This window comes from Serinus canaria, chromosome 7, assembly GCF_022539315.1.
Source record: "Serinus canaria isolate serCan28SL12 chromosome 7, serCan2020, whole genome shotgun sequence".
Lineage (NCBI taxonomy): Eukaryota > Metazoa > Chordata > Aves > Passeriformes > Fringillidae > Serinus > Serinus canaria.
This window is the reverse complement of record NC_066321.1, coordinates 3,082,215-3,104,189: the sequence shown is the minus strand read 5'-3', so window position 1 is coordinate 3,104,189 and position 21,975 is coordinate 3,082,215. Positions and strand designations below refer to the sequence as shown.

At 41.4% G+C, this 21,975-nt stretch overlaps 1 long non-coding RNA gene across 1 annotated transcript in view; it reads left to right on the top strand.

Moving 5' to 3' along the window:
• LOC108961682 (uncharacterized) overlaps nt 1-21,085 on the top strand; it is a 66,797-nt gene extending 45,712 nt beyond the window's left edge. The window contains exons 9-13 of the long non-coding RNA XR_007778015.1: nt 2,942-3,050; nt 9,664-9,806; nt 11,664-11,858; nt 13,709-13,898; nt 16,879-21,085. This is a non-coding gene — a long non-coding RNA (uncharacterized LOC108961682). The remainder of the gene's footprint in view (nt 1-2,941; nt 3,051-9,663; nt 9,807-11,663; nt 11,859-13,708; nt 13,899-16,878) is intronic.
• The last annotated feature ends 890 nt before the right edge of the window (nt 21,086-21,975 follow it).

Genomic DNA, 21,975 nt, shown 5'->3' with positions numbered 1-21,975 from the left:
GTTCCATCGAGCAGGGCTGGCAGCCTGCAAGGGGATGTCACTGCAGAGCTCCCTGTCCTCCAGAGCCACTCTGGAGCACAGCTGAGGCCCACGAGGGGCTGGGGTGGCCCAGACAGTGATATCTGGGCTGTGGTGAGGAGGGCAGGCTGACTCTGACAGCAGGAGCCAGGGGTTGCTCCCAGTGGGCTTGGGATGCACCAGGAGTGCTGGTGCTGGGAGAGGAGAGATGTCTCCCAGCAGCAACCTCTTCCCAGTGCTGCTCTCTCCAATTTGCAGAGCTCCATCCTCCACAGAGGTGCCAGAAACACTCTGGGAGCCCAGTGCAGCCTCCCCAGAGCCTGCAGGGCCAGAACTGCTCCCAGGGGTCACTCCTGGCTTTTGCTGTCCATGGGCTCTGTGTGCAGCCCATGAGCATCAGGGTGGGCTGGAGGCTGCTCCTGCTTGACCATGCAGTGCATTTTTCTGGCCATTTACAAATATTTTTTGTGACCTATCAGGCCACTGGAGTGGCAGAAATTATTTCTGCCCTCCCTTTAAGAGCTATGTATCCCTGCTGTTAATCTACCCCATAAAAAAACCTTACATATATACTGTGAAAAATGTTATGCCTACTTAAGCAAGATAGTTGCCTGTAATAGTGCACCATAAAGCAATCTGAAATGTTTATTGTCTGTTCCTCAACTGCAGTTTTATTTCTTTTTTAGCAGTTTTTGTAGCTACAGGATTTTCTTCACTATGAAAGATTTAAAAGTTTTTCCTTTTCTCTGCAAGCCAACAGATTATTTGTCCAACAGATCCTCTTGTCAGTGCAGATACAGAATTTTTTACAAAACTTCCAGTTTCCTAAACTTTTTCCAGTAAAAAAACATTGTTTAAATCAATAGCAAGCCTTGATATGATAGGCTTTAGAGGGCAGCCTGACTTCCAAAGGAGCAGATAATGTTAAACAAGATGTCTTTTGTAAAGGCTTAAATAGGAAATCAGGAAAAGAAAAGGGAAAAAAAAAAAAAAAAGAAAAAAGGAATAAAAAAAAGCCAAGGTTAGGGGGTGGTAAAGATGTTGCTGCTGGATCTAACTCCAGAGACACAATGTGTATTTCATTGCCACGAATAAACTGTATCCAGGGAACGAGCAAATGAAAAAGTGAGGACAGGAGATATCTTATTTTTGTTGTTTGTTTCCAAAGAGTCCACCCCCACATAGGTCACTTGGAATTCATTTGTCTACATCCTGGACTGCACGTAGGGGAAAAAAAAATGCCTGGGATCTGAGAAAGAGGAATGCGATAGGGCATGGGAATCACAGCGTCACGGTGGTCACCAGAGCATAGCTTGGCTCCTCTTAAAACAAGCAAGCACCGTTGGACCTCTGCGAGAGCAGCAAAGCAGCCCTGCTATCAGGCTACCTATCAGAGCCTGAATGCTTGAGAAAAAGTGTGTGGGATTTCACCCAGAGCCTGGGGCGTTGCAGGGCTCTTGGAGCTGCTGCTTTCCTCTTGACATCCAGCGCTCCTCGGTGACCTCGGCAACAATCCAGTGTACTGTTACAGTTCATTTCAATAATTAAACAGTTCAGGGATGGCAGAGCTTTCTTGTTGTCAGTAGAAAAGCAAGGCTGCAGTTTGCTTCACTTTTTTTTTTTTTTTTCCCCCTCTCTTTCTCCCTTCTCCCTTCCCTCTGCTGAAATCCGAAGTGTTTGTTTTTAATTATATTAGCTAGAGACAATTAATTTCACAATCCGAACAAAAAAAAAAAAAAAATCACCGCGTTTTGTGAGAAGGACTGGCAACTGGTAAATGCAATTATTATTGTAGCACATTTTCAAAGGAAGAGATCCCAGCTCCAACAAAGTCATATGTATAAAATTTCAGTCATAGAATATAGTCTCAAACAGCAGATTTACTCTGCAAGAGATGGGAACTGCTCTCCCATCTGGAGCTATGTTCTGTTCATGCCACGTGGACCCATTTGATACCCGCTCTGAAAAAAACACCAGCCAGCACAACAGACCCCTGTCCATCAGCTCCTCCAAGGAGCTGCCTGATGTGCTCCTTTAAACTTGCCTGACGTAGAGATGATTAATACCAGCCCCTTTTTAAGCACAACCTCTCAACAACAACCTAAAACCCCCCTCCCCGTGCAAACAGCAGCATTTACATTTCTGCTGCTGGAGCAAAAAATGAAAATAATTCAACTTTATGCCTTGCAAAAATTTCCTACAATTAAAAACCTATTTTTTTGAGGCTCTGGCTGTGCCCCTTTCATTGCCCATCTGGCTGCCTCCCAGCTGCTCCCTGGCTGACTCCGTGCTCTGCCACCAGCAGGGCGGGAGCTGCGATCGCCAGCCTGCGTTCCCAGCGCTGGTCCTGCAGGATTCTGGGGCCACAGTCTGGCTTCACTTACACTGATTTACTTTTATGGGATTCAGTCAAAATGCTTCGGATTTATGCCGCTGAGGCAAACAGCAAAATTTAACTCCTCGGGTCGGGAGTGCTGGTGGGGATTCAGGTCCTTAGGGAATGTTTTCTGCCAGACCTGGTGACAGCAATGCCAGCCTCTGCTGTCACACTCCCATTCCTGATTTACATGCCTCACAGAGCTTTTACCTTTCCCCATTTCCTACCAGTGTCATTGACATAGGAATATTAAACCAAAATATACTGAGGCATGGCTCCCTTGGAAGCGGTGTCTGACATCCTTATTCCCGCTGAGCAGTGTTTCATTTCCCAAATACCTGAATCCTTCCAGTGGGACGGCTGCAGAGGGAAGACCAGATCCACAGAAAGGTTTCAACATAAGCTGTACTTAAATTGTAGGCCTGGTAGGTTATTTAACTTGAGTCAGGGGTTAGTCTTTGCAGCCTGCGTGGAGAAAGTTGGACATTGTGGATGGGGAAAGCACAGCTCTGGGAATCTAACCAGGGAAATATTTTTGTTCAACAGCTGGAGCATCCCAGAGGAAGAAGCACCCACTCCTTGGCACTGCAGTGGGTCCCCCTTTCCTGGTGCTCTCCTCAGGAACTACCCTGGTTCCAAGCACCACCTTGGCTGTGTAAGTACCATCCCAACCACAAAATCCCAGCTCCAATGTCTTGATTTTCCAGAGGGGCCCTATGGAGCCCTTGTTTTAAATCAATAAAAGAGAAACCTTTTACCCCTCCCCTACTAAAGGGAACCTTAAATCTCATCTTGTCCCATCCTGCCTGCCATGGCTGGGACACCTTCCTCTAAAACAGGTTTCTCCAAGCCCTGTCCAGCCTGGCCTTAACTCGCTGAGGTGTTGGTGGGCAGCAGCTCTTGTGGGATATGGGTGATGGTAACCTTTATTTCCACCCCCTTTTAGAGGCTGTCAAAACATTTTACATTAAAATAATCAGCAAGAAACAGTCTATGGGTTCCAAAGACCAAGTAACAGCTGTCAGAGGATTATTTTCTGTGTTAAAGATCTAAAGCAGGAGTTAAACACAGATCTGGCTTTAGGGGCTGCAGGTGAGGTTCTCAGCTTGCCCTTTGCAGTTCACACCTCCAAGCGTGACAAACCTCTCACCTCTTAATTTTTGGACTTGATGATCTTGGAGGTCTTTTCCAACCTTGATGATTCTGTGACCCACCAATCCTCCAGGAATCAGGAGGTAAAAGTATTCCCCGTGCACACGAATTTGCAAAGCAGAGATGCAGCTGCTAAAGGTGCAGCCACTTGAGGTGGAGCTGCTCTTGATCTCCAGGAGAGCTCCCCAGAACCTTGCAGAGCCATGCTGGTCTATGCCAACATCAGAGGGACCAGCCTTGCCCTTTTGCCTGTGCTTCTGATCCCTCTGCTTGCTCTGTTTTTGGAGGGAGGAGAAAACCTTGCAAGGCTGAAATGAAATATTAAGCCTCATTCTTTCCAGGTAAGTGCATGCCAAATCTCGCAATGATGTTGGCAGGCTCCCAAAGTTGCAAAATAATGAAGAAAACATTGAGTTTAGGACTCTGTGCCCATTTTAGCAGCATTCCTTGTAAGTGCAATTAAAGCTGCCACTGATTTGACCTCAGGAAACACAGCAAATATACACTGGAGCACTAAAAAATCACCTTGAAAGGGGATTGAAGTATACCCACAATCTTGCTCTTAAAAATAATAAATAAATTCATTATTTAAGGGCCATTGGAGTCCTTGTCTGCACATCCATGGTAGGTCAGGCCCAGCAGGAGCTGAGGTGCCTGGGATTAAAAGTAGCTTTCAGCATCTCTTGGGGTTGTGCTGAGTTGATTTGGTCTATGGATGTGTTATTTAACACCTGTTGATGCAGATTTTGCCCATATCTGGACCACCTGGGAGGGCACCTTCCCACAAGGCAGATCCAAATCTTGACTGCAGGATGGGACAAGAAAACAGTGCAGAGATGCACAAAGGCAGTTTAAGGGCAGTTGTGTCCTGCTGCCACTTGCCATTACCATTACTGATGAATGCTGGTGTTGCAGGGAGAGGCCTCTCATCATTTTTTGTTATCCTTTGGTCTCCACTATCCTATTTTTGCAGAAGTTAATGGCAGGTGCAACTTTCCTGGCTCCAGAGGTAGTGAAAATAAAGCATAAAGCATTGCAATATGTTATGGACTGTGGAATTCCCACAATGTAAGCCTGTTCTGGCTATAAGAGGCTGAAAACAAAGGTTTTGAGCTCTTATCCTTGAGGATATTTCACAGTAAGGTAAAAATGTCTCAGAGGAAAAGCAAAGATCCTTGGAGTCACTGTGGTGGCCTCACACATACCCTGCAGAAGACTGATTTCAATGATTTATTGTTCAAATTCATTTCCACCTACAAGGCAAAGGAAGAAGCTTTGCTTTTTCCCCTTTTTTTTTTAGATAACACCAGAAACACAGAAGCCCCTGGTGGCACCAGCAGGAGGGTTGCTGGTGCATCTGTGGGTGACACAGACCATCCACACTTTTTTCCTGACGCAGCTCTCTAATTCAGTGCAGAAGAATGACATGAGCTGCCTGAACATCTGTCAGAAACTGCAGCTGAGAAAAAAAAAAAATAAAAAATCTCCTTGGGAGACACCATGGAGCAGGAGAACTTGAACCTCCTGCCATTGGTTTCAGTGGCAGGGGCTCAGACCCACTGACCTCTGGTTGTCCCCTCAAAATAGACTGGGAAACCAGAATTTTATAGTTAGGTGGTTATTTCTTCTGGAGCCAGGAACTGCAATCCTAATGACATGATTACAGCACTGAAAAGTGATCTGAAGTAATAAAACAGAGGATATTTACCTTGAGGACAGTTGTGTTTTGATATATATTTAAGAGAAATAACATGCTTGGCTAAGACACTTTTAACATGTGGGGTTTTTTTTGATTGGGGATTTTTTTTTTCTTAATATATAAAGGTTTCCAAGCAGAGTGACTCATGAGAGCAGCACTCCAATTCCTGTTTCGTGAGCTGACTCTGTAGATGTGAACAGAGCTGCTGGGAACACAGGACCTGCTGCAAACATATTCCTGCTTATTAACCAGCAAATTTGTAGTCCTTCAGATTTATTCAGATTTTCAGGGTTTTTTCCTATGCTTCTGGTTGTGATAAATTTTATTGACAGTGAGCAGGAATTTGTTATTTTTTGCTGATGGCTGGGCAAAATATTCAGCAAGGGTAAGGCTGAGACATGGAAATAAGACTGGGCAAGGAGTTCTGATCTGTGGGTGCCTCTATCTGCTGCTGCACTCCATGTACTCACTTCTGAAAGCCTGGAAAGTTCTATCATGGGATAAGTGAAGTTTCCTGACTCCATTCCTGCAGTGAGGAGGCACCACAACCTCAGGTCTCTGCTGATGGAAGACTTTCTCCTACTTTGCATTGCAAATATATGTGTGACTAATTCAAACCCACTGCCTTTTTCCTACTTTCTTCCTCTCTAGTTTTCCCTTTCTCTGAAATAATGTTTGCTTCTCCCAGGCCTTGAGACCAACAGGTTCACTCACAGTGAACAGGTTTTCCTGGAGCTTCAGCTAAACTGAAGCTGTTGTGTTGGGTGGAATGAAATTTAAAACATTGATCATAAATTACAATTCGTAAATGTTTTTCCTAATTTCCATAGATTACTGGTTTCTTTACTTCTGTCTAGACTAAGTAGATCTATTTGAATTCTGGGTTTAGCACCTGGCTAAATCCTACTAACCTTCAGAAAATTTCACTCTACTTTATTCAACGAAAAAAGGCCAATCCCCCCAAGCACAACTAGAAACCATCAGAAAAACATAAAAAGCTCTGATTTATGTTGGATATCAGAGGAAATCATCTTATCCCCTCTGATATGCAATCTATGAATGCAAGATATTTTGGCTGACTCATGAGAGTCCCAGAATGGCACTAGATGTTGACAGATATATTAAGAAGAGCTAAGCAATTTTTTTTGCACCAAGGCAGAGGCAGGGGAGATGTATTCATTAGTTGTTGGTGAAATTACTGAAAGTGCTGCAATAAAGTTTGGTAAACTTTTTACCTTCCCTAATCACAGGCTTACCTGGGTCACGAGCATTAGTCATGGATATTCATTGCAAACTGCAAGCTCATAAAAGACAGCATATGGCAGCCCCCAAATTTCTTGCTATATAAAGTGAAATTCACAGTAATAACATCTGTGCAGAATTTAGAGCCCCACCAATTAAAGCGAGGTCAACGTGCCGAGGCAGAGATTGATGGCATTCTGCAAATCTTAAACGACAAGTTAAATAGGTATAAAATAAACAAACAACTTTATTTCCTATTAAAGAGCAGACAAGCAGGGTGAGAATGCTGAGCGCTCAGTAATGAGGGCTGAGAGGAGCAGGGCAATGCTGTGGGTTGTGGCTGGGCTGGGACTCAGACTCAGGGGTGCACATGGAGCAGGCTCTTGGTGCCTTTTTCGTGCTGGTATAACACAAATAACAAATAAATAACAAATGTAAACTGCTGGGCAGGACCCTGAAACCCCTGAGTTGTAAAATTCAGGCTAAAAAGTATTAAAAGAAGAAGGGGAAGATGCACGAGGAGTGGCTGAGGTCACTTGGTCTGTTCAGCTGGAGAAGAGGAGACTTATCCTGGACTACAACTTCAGGAGGGGCAGGTAACAGCTAAATTCTGGGTATAGGCAGGAGCACCTCCATCATAACTTAGGTTATAGATTGTTTGTTTTTCTTAAATAGGTGATGTAGGTTTTCTAAAGGGATTTATGCCCTGATTTTTCAGTGAGTTTCAATTTTTCAATTTTTGCAGGAAGAAAGAGTTAAATTGCAAGTGGTGACTAAAATCACTGAAATTGGGCTGACCCCACCATGGAGCTCTTCCTTTGACTCAGTTTGTCTGTTGTGTTGCACTTGAAATTTAGGTCAATAAAAACAAAAGTAGTGGAGAAAATATCCTATTTCAAAGGTGGAATTTATCCAAATCTGAAAGTAAAACTGAAAGGTTTTAAACGGAGATGAACTGAAAAAGATTAAATTATGCCTTCACCTGAAGCTGGGGTAGGTTCTCTCCTTTTAGGGCAGCGTGACCTTCAGGTCATTATCCAAAGAGATTCAGCTCAGACTTTCCCAGTTCACAGCCAGGATTTTTGCTCATGGTTTTCCACAATGCTGCACATGAACGTCTGAAGCAACATTTCCAACTCTGCAGCAGGGCAGGGGGAATGGGAGGGAAGGGGAATGTCTGCTTTGCTCAGCTGCGAAGCTGGAGACAAGGAAACTTGTGCTTGTTTGGGTTTTTTTCCCATGCAGTGAGAAAAACATGCAAATGAAGTGTGAAAGAGAAATTATTCTGAAAGCAGACAGGAGCAGCATCACTGAAAGAACAGGGCCATCAAGAGAATCCCAAATCCAGGGCACAGCGGAGAGAAATCACAGAAAGCTGGGACTGACACCACCACATTGATGGGCAAAGGGGATATTTTAAAGGGAATAATCAATGAAAAATAGACCTTTATATTTTTTTTAATTCTATGGAGATAATTTGGAAGAGGGTGGGTGAAGAAAGCTGTTATAAAATTCCAAAAACCTGCTACATCACCATTTCTCAACAGCCAAATCCTGCTCTTGTGTGTCTCCAGTCAGGCCAACCTAAATCATCTACTCCTGATTTAGTCATAGAGTTTTCTGTTTCCAAAGCAGGAAAAAGGCTGAAATACCTTGTTGGAAGGAGAAGTTGGGCAAGGGAAATATGTTCTGCTGACCAAAAAATGAAACCATGTGTGAACAAAGGAAATGCTGTACTGGTTATCTTTAAATCAATGTATTTATCAGCACTATTTTTTTACCAAGGGTTTTCCTGGCAAGCTCTTTGTTATCATAAAGGAAACTCATGGCTGGCAACTCTTTGTGGTGGTCATTCACTAAAAATGAGAATTTAGTATCTTCTGGCACTGTATCAATCTCCACTAGAGCCTTATGTATAAACTAACTCTGAATATTGACTCAAAATTTGGAACAGTGAGTGCATTTCTCAGCTTAGAGATGAGCCTGATCTCTTTTTCCTCCTGTAAAGAATAATAATGTCTTACTTAGAAGAACCTGCAATGTTTCTGGCCTGCTCTTAGTGTCCTGTACAGCTGAAACACTGGATTTTGTTAAGCAAGGAAAGAGACTTTTCTTAGCTTGGGAGTCATCCAGGGGGAAATAGGTATGGGATGGAAGCATGCAGGAAAGGCAATAGGTGATGATGTTCTTTAGACTGCACTTCCCAGCCAAGGTTGTATCATATTTCTTGGATTCCAAGGAACTTGGAACTGGGCAGTTTTCTGATGGATTTACAGCTTGGAAACGTTTTACCTCAAAGAACCCTGGTGTGCCAAGAGCCAGGAGTTTAAAGGAAGTGTCTTTGTTTTCAGAAAGATTCTGCTGGAAGTGGGTGAACTCAGCCTGTGGAGAGCTCTGCTCAGGTCCCCAGGGAATGGCCCCACATCCTGCCAGGACTGGGGCAGCCTCCTCTGTGTGAACCTTCTGCCTCCAGGGCTCCTCCTTTTACTAATCCCTGCGGCAATCTTGGTGGCAGAATTGTCCCAGGCCCCAGCAACAAGGTAGACCTGGAAGCTCTTGAATAATTTGGGACACAGCCAATGTCCCTTGTGCTGTCCCCATTGCTCTTGAACAGCTCAGCCCCAAAAATGAGCTTGCAGTGCTCAGCTCTTGCTCTATTTTGTTTCTGAACAAGGATTTTCAGACTTATTTTGGGACAAGGTTTGAAAAATTCTAAATTTTGATTTGCAATTAAAAAAGCCCCTCAAACCCACCCTAGCAACTTTCAACTTGAAACAACCACACCAAAAAAAAAAAAAAAATGCAGCCAGCTACAGATGTAATTCACAGGACTTTGCATATTTCCTGTTCAGTAAAGAGACTACAAACTTTGTAAAGGTAGAGGTGTTTGTGTGCAAAAATCAGCAGTTTCATTGACTCCTTTCCATTGTGATGCAGTTTCCATGTGAGTTACTGGTGGCACCTTGTTTCAGGTGTTTCAGTGGATGGTGAAGCCTGTGCTGTGTTTGTTTACTGGGTATTAATGGGTTAATTCTCATAAGGATGTTGTTTTAGAGGAGACAAAGTTTGCCAAGGTGGTGTCGAACGAGCAAATCCTAATGCTAAAGTTCTAAATCTGAAAATTTCATTTGAAAATGTTCATTATTACTCAATTTTGGTTTTTTTTTTTCCAAAGGTGTCTGTATTGAGCCATATCCCAGGAGCTGAGAGGAGCCTGGCCAGCACCACACATGATCAGAAATAGAAATCCTGAGCTCAGCCAGCAGTGATGGAAGAGTTTTGGCTGGATGGTGCACAAAAAGCTTTGTGCAGTCACAGGTTGGTGGTGGGAAACTTTGCCAAAGCAAAAAAATAATCCCTCTCAAAATTGCTCTCATGGTCATGTTGGGGATTTTGTTGCTTTTTGCTGTTTCTTTTTTATTTCTGAACAAAAAAAGGATTGAAGCCTTTCCAGGCTATTATTAACAACAATTATAATATAATAATTCTATATGCAGTTTTATGCATAATTTAATATACAGCATATTTAATACATGCACAATATTGTTTTATACATGCACAATATTATTTTATACATGCATATTACTATTTCATATGTACATAGATGCAATCATGTCAAAGTGCCCTGTTCAGGAGATACATTCCTGGCTTCCAAGCTCCTCAAAATGAGTTCAACCTGTGTGGCCCTGAGCAGAATGGCAGACAGGCATATTTTTTATTGCTGATTCCAACTCTCATAAATTCTTAACTTGCTTAGAATTCACCAGATTAAATGAAAAGTTACTGTAATTAGGGATTTATTAAAACATGAATCCTTGACCCAATAGAATATAATAACTCATTTGTTTCAAATAAGGCCTCTTTAATTGTTCCATCATTGGCCTGAGCAGCCCATGCAGTGCAGAGTCATGTGTGCTCTCCAAATCCACTTGCAAAATGCCCTGTGAAATCTTTGATCCCCACACCACTCTATAGGCAGAAGCCCCTAAAACAAAAATATGTCATTTTAATTAAAAATTCAAGTGCTGAAAGCCCTCACTATTCTGCACTACAAAGCAAAGTCTGTGAAAATGCTCTTTCTACACAAAAGGTTCTATTTTAACTTTTTTTGTGGAGAACCTTCCTTCTCTGTGTCTTCAAAACCAATAGTTATTGATTTACAATCTTATAAAACGGGACTGTAAAATCTTGTACCCTGGAACTATAAATAGATATTTTTAAAAGATATGAAAATTGCTCCCAAATCAGGTCTATATTAGGCACTAATCAGCAGAGAGCCATTTTGCAGGGGAATATAAACTGCACAAAATAATTCCCATTGAAAATGCAAAGAAATCTGAGACTGCACACAAACAATGCAGCCAGAATTAAGGAATTACCCATTCCTCCTCCCCATCTTTGAAATAAGCCTCCTCTTTTTATTTAATTGGTTGGCTGTAGAAAGCATATTGCTATATTTGGGTCCTGTTTCCCTGTATAAGAACAGTCCTACAAGGAATTCCCAGTAAAACAGCGTCGCAGTTCTGCAGTACATTAAAAAAAAATACCATTGGAAAGTGTTATCCAATGGGCAGATGTTAACTTAAAGTGCACATTGTTTGGAAAAGGAGTTAATTAACAAGTTATTAATTGGATAGAAAGTCTGAAACTGTTGTACTTCTAGCAAATACATAATTTTCTTCAAGTATTATTAAAGCGTTTTTGTTGTACCTATTAAAGATTCTTGTCTCTAAGTTAATTTCATTATGCTAATAAGCTATCATCGTTACAGAACCTAAGCTTTGATCCATGTTAATTGTCGTGATCTTCAAAGACAAAGTCACCACTTACTTTAAATGAATTTTACATCTTTTTAAAGAATCACACGGAAATTAGGGGAAGTAATTAATTTTTTATTATGTGTCTCAATATTTTTAAGGGAGGAAGTCAATGGTATTGGCTAGAATTCATTTTAACATTTAACTAGGGAAAACAGCATGAGGCAAAAAAACGTTCAGATGCAAAAGATTAAAGAAAATTTGAAACTGGGACCTAATTTGTCTTGATAAACTTTGGTGTTTAATATGCTTCTTTTGTTCTCAGTGTGAAACTGCAGGGTTTTGATTTGTAAAAACTTTTTGAAGAATTAATTCTTTCTAATTTTTATTCCTTTCTTTTCTTTCCTTGTACTCGGAGACAGTGGAGTTGACCTTCAAACCATAACACTTTTAAATATCTGTGAATATACAAGGTTAAATCTATTAGTGGTCTGAGATTAGCTGTTCTGCACTTGCAAAGTGTCTACCTTCTGCAGCAAATTTTATCTTCTGCTGAATGATAACGAGCTTACATCCACCCCACGAGTTTTCAACAAATAATGGGATATGTGTTGTAAGTGATCCATTCCTCTTTCCTTTAAGTGTTGGTTATTTTAACCCTTTGATGTTACACGAGGCTCAGTTCTGAGCCTGTAAGGCATTTTTCATGTTGAGATCAGGACCTGAATGTTTGCTCTGTCGTCACTGCTGGGATTGAAATTTGGCAGTTCTCCTTTAGCTTTTTCAGACCTACTTTGCAAGAAAAGTGGAAATAGGAATATAAAGGAAATATGTGTAAGAAAAGAAAAGTAACAAAAGTGGAAGGGTTGTGCTGTGTTTTCCTGACAGGATTCACTATTTAAAGCCCTGCTCTCTGTCGTATTTGCACAGTACAAGCATCCTGCTGCACTAGAAGTGAGAAGTGTTGCCTTTTTAAAAAGGCAGCAGACAAAAGTAATTTAAGGATGGTAGCAGCAATTGAAAGAACAGCCAGATTTACCCTCTTCCTCCTCCCTGGTTAGCAGCACATAAGTGTTGAAAATGCAAGAAACCCTCAAGTTTGAGCTGAACCTCGGATTTCTGCAGCAGACAGGTGGTGAGCTCAGCACCAGGATTTTCCAACATTAATGCTGAACTCATTTAGACTAACACCAGGCTTGAGTGACCCTCATCTGGATTTAACCTCTGCCCTGTCAATCCACAGACATACTTTCAGATCTCAACATCAGTTTTGCATTTTTTTAAATTTTTTTTTTTTTAGCATAGCTGACTTTAATCATTAAGCAGCTTTCATAACTGGAGCATATACATGTGCTGCTCAGTGCTCTTTGGTTTGTAATCTCAGGTTCTGCCCAAATAATCCCCAGCATCTGAGTGAATTGAGCTGAAGTCCAAAATTCTTTGATTGAGAGTGCAGTGATGATTTGGCTCTGCTGCTTTTCTCATTTTGTAGCAGGGGCTTTAGTGTGCTAAAAGGACAGATGTGTTGTTCATTATCATTATTATTAGTAGTAGTAGTATTAAGGTTGGGCTCATTGGTCTTGGAGGTCTTTTCCAAACTAAATAATTCTGTGATTCTCTTATTTTAATATTTGGGCATTTGTTGCAGCAGAGAATTTTTTATGAAACAGACTTTTTTTTGTTTATTGTATTTTTTTCAGTTTCTAGAGGTCACTCTTAATTAAATTCAGATATAAAATATTTATAGTTCTTCTGTTTTGATGCCATTTTGAAACACCTCAGGTTATGTGAGTATAAGGCATGGCATGAAGGCATAACCCACCCTGCTGTACAGAGAAGCCAGAGTTTCCTCACCAGTTTAATAAATCCAAGGAAGGTAGTGGCTCCCAAGCCATCCTCCTCTTGCCTGAGCAACTGAAAGGTGCAATTCTGCCTATCACATCTTTTCTTAATAAACATAACAGCACATAAATGTTTATGTAAATACACAGTTTAAAAGGACTCATCCCAGCAGCACTGTGCTTGTCAAGTGAGTCATTTTTTCACCTGGCAGGATGATGTTGTAAGGCTTAGTTGTCTTAACTAATCCTGGCTAAAAAGCAAAATTCTGTTTTGTAAGAAAATTCCTGGCCAGCTCTAATCTTAACCTCTTGCATGTCTGGAGCTTCTAAATCGATGTCACAGTTGTAATAGCTTTGAAAACCCATATGTTTGTAAACTAAATAAACCTTGATATTCAAAGGAGATGAAGACAAGAATTACATCTCTTGGCAGTGGTGCTCTGAGCTCCGTTTCAGCTCGTGTTGGCTCCTCATTTTTATGCCCGTGCACCACGCCAAATCTGCCTTATCTATGCAAACATATTAACACTGGCTGTTTGCTGAGGCTGTGATGCATCAGCCTCTTATCTGCAGTTCTGACCCTAATGTTACATAATAACTCAGGATCGGTGTTTCTTGATAGTTCACTGGGACCGCCTTCGCTTTCTCAACTCCTCACTGGGAGCTGCCTCTCCTACCCACTGACTAAATCAGCTCCTGGCTGCTCCCTGCCAGCTAAGGCACAGAGGCTGCCAAAAAGCTTCCTGCTCAAAGATCTCTGCATCCTCTCTGTGCCACGGGCCATCAGCCTGCAGCTCCAGTGTTTTTCACAGGTAATTCTCCCCATTGTATTGAACTTACATGGTCTGGCTCTAGGGATGCAGCCCCAGATCTTCCCAAAGTTGCCCCAAACCTCTGCTTATCCTGTTTTCTGTCATTAGACAGGCTTTAATATCTTACAACCAATGGGTGTTCTATTAATGTGTGAAAAAATTCTGCACTGAACATAATAAAAATGCCACCCTAAATACCATATATGAATACTGATAAGTGTTCCTAATACTGCCTACTAAGACTATTAATGGCAAAAGAAGAAAATAAATATTTGTCATCAGTTCTATCTGGCCGAAAGTCTTCCTTTAGGAATAGCATAACAGTATATAATTGCTTTAATTATCTTTTGGCCTATCCACAAAAGCTTGGTTCCATCTCTCTCCCCACAGAGTCCGAAAGAATATGCAAATTCTGTTCATTCCAGCTCTCAAAATAATAATAATAATTAAAAAAAAAAAAAGCCTGAAAAGAATCTTCTTTAGCTATTTAGGAAAGGCTTAGAAAACTTTCCTAAGTATGCCAAGAACTTTCTTATTTGTAGAAGATGTCCCCAAGCTCTTTGCTATTGTTCCGAGGTCCTGCCCTTGCCCAGTCTGGCTTCTCAGCATTCCTACAACAGCTCTGTTTATCCCCCTCTGCAGTGTGGAGCCTGCAAGTGTGGGAAACTGAGTCAAGCCCTTTAAACCTTCCAGACTCGGTTAGGAAGCCAAAAGCACAACATGTAAGAGTTTTTAGGGTTTCTCTCCTCTTAATGAGGAATTTGCAAGACCCAAGAGCTTCTATCGCTTCTCACGTCTGTAAATGTCTGTTAACAACCTCCAAGAAAACTCAGGAAAGCCAAAGGCTGGAGGGCTTTTGGAGGCTGGCTCTCCCAAACTTTCTGCTTCCAACCCACCCTTTGTCTGATATCACTGAAAAGAAACCCAGAACATGGACATGACAGTCTATGGGCCTGCGTGGCATTAAGGGTTGGTCTCTACTGCAAAATATTCATACTGCAGCTTCTCAATTCTTTCTCCTTTTTCCTCCCTGGCTATTAAAAATTCCACTTTTAATGCAAAGCAGAGCTGGAGTTCTGTGACCACCCTACGAGCGCAACAATCTGTAACTCAGTTATAGGAAATCATTCCCTTTAAACGAGACACTGAGGACATGATCCAAAACAGGATCTCCAGTATTCCATGACCTAGATGACAGCTGGATTGACCTGCCTATATTATGCTCGAAAGTAAAATGGAAAATGATCCAATTTTCCAATGTGTAAGTGAGAAAATATAAGTGAAAGGAAGTCAAAGAGCAGCCTCTGATGCTCAGTGGAGGTGGCCCTTTTGTTGGACAGATTTGTGCATAATTCCAGCACCTGGAGCTTAGAACTTTTAATCTTCAAAACTTCGGTTGGTGACTGGATATTACTCCCTTTTTTATCTGTCAGAGAAGTTAATGGTGCTCTGAAAAAGCTCTTTGATTTCCCTGTTTTCCAGAGCAGTTGATTATGAAAACGAAGCTTGACTCGAGACTTGCTGTGGGAATGGTATTCGAGCACTGGTTAAGTGCCAGAATGTGTTGGGAAGGAAGAGTTTCCAGAAAAATATCGTCCTGATTAAAACCTGATTTGACTGATTTTTCTCTATGCAAAGGGTTACCAGAATAGTAAGACAAAGTTGTTAGTCAGATTTTCCTTCCCTTACTTGATCGTTACCAGTGATGGTTTTATTGCTGCTTTTTGAATGATTATTGTAACAGCAACTCATCCACGAGCTACTTAGGTACCGCTTGCCTCACTCCTCACATGAAATGTGAAATGTCTTGTTGATGCCTGTCCTTGTTTGGCAATTTTTCCACAATGCCCTTTTATTCTTTATTATATGTTTAATTGGATATATGAGGAAAAGATGGGAAGAAAGCCGTAATACCAATGGGATTTTTGCTCCCTGCATTATGTTCTTCATGGAACCACCCTTGTGACTCTTAAGAGAAAGCAGCCCATCAAATGACAAAATTAAATCAGCAGACAGCAGAAGACAATTAAAAAAATGCTATTTTGATAATTGAAGGGATTTTACATTTTTATTTCTTTTTAAAGGCCATTTTTAAAGTTCATACATTTGGTTCTTTCCAAAAGATAATAAATACTGTGGGCAGACCATATTTGATAGTGGTTGAGTAAGATCTTTAAAAACGGCCATGGCCATGCTACCACTCTGTAAATATTGACTGAACAAACACCCACCACGGGATTTCTGTGAAGCTCGACTTCTTTTTTGTTCTCTCTTAGCCATGGATGTGGCTAAAACACCCCACTGTATTCTGAGAGTGCTGTCCTGCTCTTGGTAGGAGATCACAAGATGTTGGGGTTAACTGTCAGATGCTTTGCTCTTCTAAAGACCTTTGCCTTTTAACTAAATGCTTGCTTATCTTTCTAATTTAACATAGTCCTACATTCTTTTTGTAGTAATTTTGGACTATCTGATAACATATAATGGAAAACATGTTTATGTCTTCCCCTAGTTCTTGTTGCATATTTCAAATGCTTAGAACAACAATTTTCAGAAGCTTTCATTAAGGTTAATTTAAAAACTACATTAAATACAAACAGATTTTCTCACAAACAAAATGCAATGTGTACTTAACAGACTTCTGTATGTTATATTTGATAAACTACCTCATATAAATGCAAATTCTGACTTTCTGCCAGAACAAGGTGGTACAGAAAATATTTCTATTAAACAAATAATGCTGGGAGAGCAAACTTCAAGTTACGGTATGTTACGCTGAGAAAGATGATTTTTTTTTTTCACTGAGGTCAGATATATATTTATTTTATTTGCTCTGAGTACTTTGCTACTTCTACACTAAAGATGATGTAGCACAGCTCTATATAAAAGACAGGTACATGTATACATAGGATAAATACTCATTTTTAGCCCATTTCTTCGTTAATGTTATAGATGGGTATTGCTGGCTCCTTTTGCTTTACAGAACAGCGGCATGGGACGATGTCATGCTCTGAGCTGAGCGCCAAGACTGAGCCAGAAGGGTTGGGAAGAGGAGGAGCAGCCCTCACACCTGGAATTGCGAGGTGGGATCCGAACACAGAGCTTCCTTCGTGTGCATTCTGCGGGGTGCCAGCTCATGGCGCTGCCGTTGGACAGCGTTCACTCGGTAAAGGAGCGTGAAAAATAAAGCTGCCAGAGGCCACTAAAGAACATATGATGGAAACAAACTGAGTCACCACCAGTGGGGCTGACATTGTTGGTGGAAACTGGGACACCAGCGTGAGCCATTGTTCGCTGCACCTCGTCTGGTTTATGTAGCTGGCTGAGTTGAAAGCTGGATCGGCGCTAACCTTGGGCTTGGAGGGGAATTGGTGCCATGTGGTTTCAATTGTCCATGGATGCTTTCAGCTCCTACTGCCAGTAACGAGCTGTCCTCCAGGTCCTCCCACAGCCGTGGTGTTGTCCCAGCTCACCCTGATGGGGCTGTGGTGAGCACTGCTTCCTGATGTGGTCCCTTTCAGCAGGAGCTGCTCTGCAGTCTGCTGGGAGAGAGGGTTTATTCACTCTTCCCTCTGTCCCAGCAGCTGCAGAGAAGTTTTCCCTGAATACATTTTGCTGTGCAAAAGGGTTTTTTTTTTCTTTTTTGAGCTGGTTTCTTTCCTGACTTGGTGTGACGCTGCCCATGGTGCAGTTGTGGGAACATCTGAGGCTGTGAGCTGTTCTCTTGTGCTCTTTTCATTTGAAGGTTCTGCAGAGTGAGGCTCGTACTGGTTTCACCACCTATTTCCTGGTGCACACAGTTCTTGTCTGGGAGTGGTTTTTGTGGACATGGGGGTGATGAGACCCACAAAAATAATGAGAAACCACTTCAACCACCACCAAATTATGCCCGAGGCAAACTGCAACGGCTTTGTGACAGTGTCACCATGCTATCTTTGTGACAGAGATGGAGATAATGAGAATTAATTAATCGGTCTTTGATTAAAAAAAAAGAGGAGGGGGAAATCCTTGTGCTGTGATTCCGCTACAAAAAAACATGAAACTGGTGAGGTTTTTGTTTGATGTTACTTCTCAAAAGTAGGACAGGCTTTTGTAATGCAGAGCTGAGGGTTTCATGGCTGCTGGCTTGGTTACCCATCACTGATGGACCACAGGGGCAAGAGATCCTCACTTTGTAGTAAAACATGTTCAACACTAACACCACAGTACTGATGGAGATGTTTTTACTCTCACAGTGCAAAAAACTGTCTCTTATTCAAAGATCTTGCAAGTCCCAGGTACAATCTTGTTGGCTGGAGTCAACCCTGCCTTCTTTACAGTCCTGGGGGTGAAATTTTGTCTTGTAGTCTTTAGACTGATGGCTGAACCTTAGAAATTGATCTCTTATGATAAAACATGAACTACATGGTGCCAGTGTCTGACTGGAATTACAATTATCTAAGTAGATTCATTTGTATCCCTTTCATAGCAGCTTTTCTCTAGGCACAAGATTTTTCTGTGGGGCATGGGAAGAACTAAATTAATCTTATAAAGAGGAAGGGGTTTACACTGAAATCGATAGTTACAGAATTAACTGGGTAAATGACTTTTTCTTAATTCTTTCTCTTCTCAGAAGATGAAGTTTTGATGGGTACACAAATCCAATGGCTGCCAAAAAGCTGATATCACATGAAATATTTCATCTCAGCTGCGCTGAGCAAGTCTAGACTTTGGAATCAGTGAAAACTGAGAGTGTAAAAAATGTCAGTGTTGAAGCAGGGAAAAATGCCCTATTCTGGTTATTAACTGTGAGTAACAAATGAAGTTATGTTTTCAAAAGAAGTTGTCACTTCAGAAAGAGCTACGTGGCTCTCCTGGGCAGTTTTAAGGATAAGCCATATATGCAGTTTTAAGCTTGGATTTAGGTAGTTCACCAACACAGGGTGTTTGTATTATTTCAAAGAAGCAAAGCAGTGGATTACACAGGCACAAGCAGTAGGTTGAAATTTTTGATGCAGGCTTAGTGGCTGGTTTGATCTGCAAACCCCAGGGCCCAATTCCCAAGCCAAGCTCATTTCCCCCTGTGTGCCTTCAGTGCCCACTGCTCTCAGAGTCTCACTTTCAGCCAGGTGGAAACAATCTTTTAATTTTTCTCACCACCAAGCCTTCAACTTAACTTCAGCTGTTCTTCAGCTGCATTTAGGGGATGCAACCCCAAAGATGCTGCAGGTTTCCCAGCCCAGCCATAGCACTTCTGTGTAATGACAGTGGTAAAACCTTCTCACATGCAGTTCCAGAAATGAATTGTACCAAGAGCATCTATAAAAGCTGCAGCATCCCTGCAAAGAGCACATAATGTCATCATTTTTCAGTGGGTATCTTCTCTAAAGGCAAATAATCACTTTTCCCATTAATGGTTGGACTGAAACTTTTCCCTTCATTCCGATTTCAGCAAAGGTTAGGGGCAGAACATTTAACATGTGTATGGGGATGCTACAGGGTGACTCATGTGGCTTCCCACTGCAAATGGTGAAGGCAATATACTACCTAGGAAATTTTTTTTCCCCTCTCTATCCTGGGGACTATTTTCATTTTTACTTTTCCCTTTCACTCATTACTCCAGAAATTTTTACAAGGGCATACAGTGACAGGACAAGGGGGAAGAGTTTTTAACTAAAAGAGGGGAGGTTTAGGTTTGATGTTGGGAGGAAATTTTTTTGCTCAAAGGTTTGTGAGGCCCTGGCCCAGCTTGCCCAGAGCAGCACTGTCTGCCTCTGGATCCCTGGAAGTGTCCAAGGCCAGGTTGGATGGGGCTTGGAGCAACCTGGGACAGTGGAAGGTGTCCCTGCCCTTGGCAAGGGGATGGAATGAGATTATCTTTGACATCTCTTCCACCCCCAAACCATTAAGGCTTCTTCTGTGATTCTATGAAATTTGGTTCATCCTCTAAAGATGTTTTGCCTCCTACCAGCTTCTCAGACTCCTCTCTGCTGGGCACAAACCATGGTGGCACCAGCTCCTGGCTTACATCAGGTTCAGTGAATAATTTACACCAAAACCAGTGTCAGCATTGGAGTGTCCTTTCTCAAAGTGCTGTTAACCACCTTCATTCAGAGATACCACAGATTAATGCTGCTGTGATGAGCAAAGGAAATATTTCAGCAGTGAACCTTTCAACCACGTGCTCTCAGTTTAAAACCACACATATTTTGCCCAAGTCTATCTAACCTGTGCACTCACAGAGTTGCAGAAACTTAAATTATAAACACACATGTGTTAATGCCAGCTATCAACCTGCTCCAGGACCATCATGTTTGATTTCATATATTGTGCACTAAACCTCTGTAGGACAGATGTTCTGCTAGGGGGAATCCAGATGTAGTATCAACACCTGGCTTGCACTGGCTCCCACGGTGGGTTCTTGGATTAACATCTGAGACACCCACGACATACCTGTCCCTCATTCTGAATATGCCTTTTGCATTTGGGGACTTCCCCCTGGATTTCTTCCACTTGTTCACATAGGAATGTCAAACCCTGGCGTCTAAATCCCAGGTCAGGGTTAAAAACTTCAATTCCAAGCTGTCCCTTTATGCTGTCTGCTCACAAGCACCAGGTCACTGTTGCAAACTCTTTCCTTATTTGTTTCCAAGGAGCAATCAGAATCAGAGTCCTGAATACTCCAGGTTTTATGTTGGATGTTTCTCTCTAATTTGCAATTGGCCTTTAATTTGTCTAATTTGTCATTGGCCCCAATTAGCAGCAAGCTCCTGTCTCAGATGCAGCTTGTATCCATCTAGGAATTGTTTGGGAGAACCTTCACCATCTTGAGGACCAAGGGCCAAGTTCAATTCTCTTTGTGCTACATGTTAGCAACTCTTAAAGTTAAGACCACTGGGAACATTTAAATGCATTTAGTTATTTCCAGGCTCATAATTTCACTGTAAAACTTTGCTTTTAATGCATTCTTCCCTGTCCAATAAATTCACTTGTGTACAAGTTCTGATCTCAAATCAAAGTTTTAATTTACTCTTTTTTGTTTGTCAAAGAATATGATTCTGCTTTTCATTGCCCTGTGCTTTAAAAAATTACTTGTGTGTACTCCTTGCTACGATTTAGGGTATTTATGAATGGTTCTACATAAAAGGAATGAAAATAACTAATTATAATAATACCACTAAAAGCCATGGCTGGCTAGAAAGTGGAAATCCCTGCCCATTACATATTTTCTGGCTTTAGAAAAGAAATGAATCTAACTCTTGGATGAAAATTGAAAACCACAACATTTTTCATATGAAAGGATTTCCAAAAATATAATATTTTTAGAAATTCACAATTTAAGTTGCTGATAAAACTGAAATTGATTTGAAAAGTTCAACCAGTTATAAAGAAAGCCTTATTTCAGTGACACTGAGAGAAAACTCTTCAAGCCAAATACTGTTTTCCTTTTCATGGAGAGGACATTTTCTATTAGAAAAGTAATTTTGACAGAAAAGTCCTGATATGGTCTGCTAATTAGAGCATCTGGTGCACCCAGCTGGCCTAAGGTAAGAGCAGCTATGTGTATGGAGCAGCATTTGCCCAACCCATTCTTTCAGCTCCTAGGGAGAGGAGCCATCAGAGACTCCAAGAAATAATTCCAAATGTCCTTGCCATGAGCCAGGCCTTGCTCTTGTCCAGTCTGTGGCAAAAAAGAGGACTGGGACATGCCTATGGATGAGGAAACGTTTTCCTGTGATCATCCAGCAGAGAGACATCGCAGTGTTTGCCATCAGGATTCAGCAAGAGGTGAGACCAAGGGGTTCAATACCAGAAACACAGGGACCAACCTGACCCTGTCATGCCCTGAGCTCTCTGGAGAAGGCCAGCCAGTGGCAGTGAGGCATAAATGCCCACATAAATGCAGACATCCTGGTTTCTGCCTTGAGCCTCTAGGAACAAATGTAAGAGAGAATATTCTACTGAAAAGAAAAATATTTTATTTTATTTTATTTTATTTTATTTTATTTTATTTTATTTTATTTATATTTTATTTTATTTTTATTTTATATTATTTATATTTTATTTTATATTTATTTATTTTATTTATATTCTATTTATA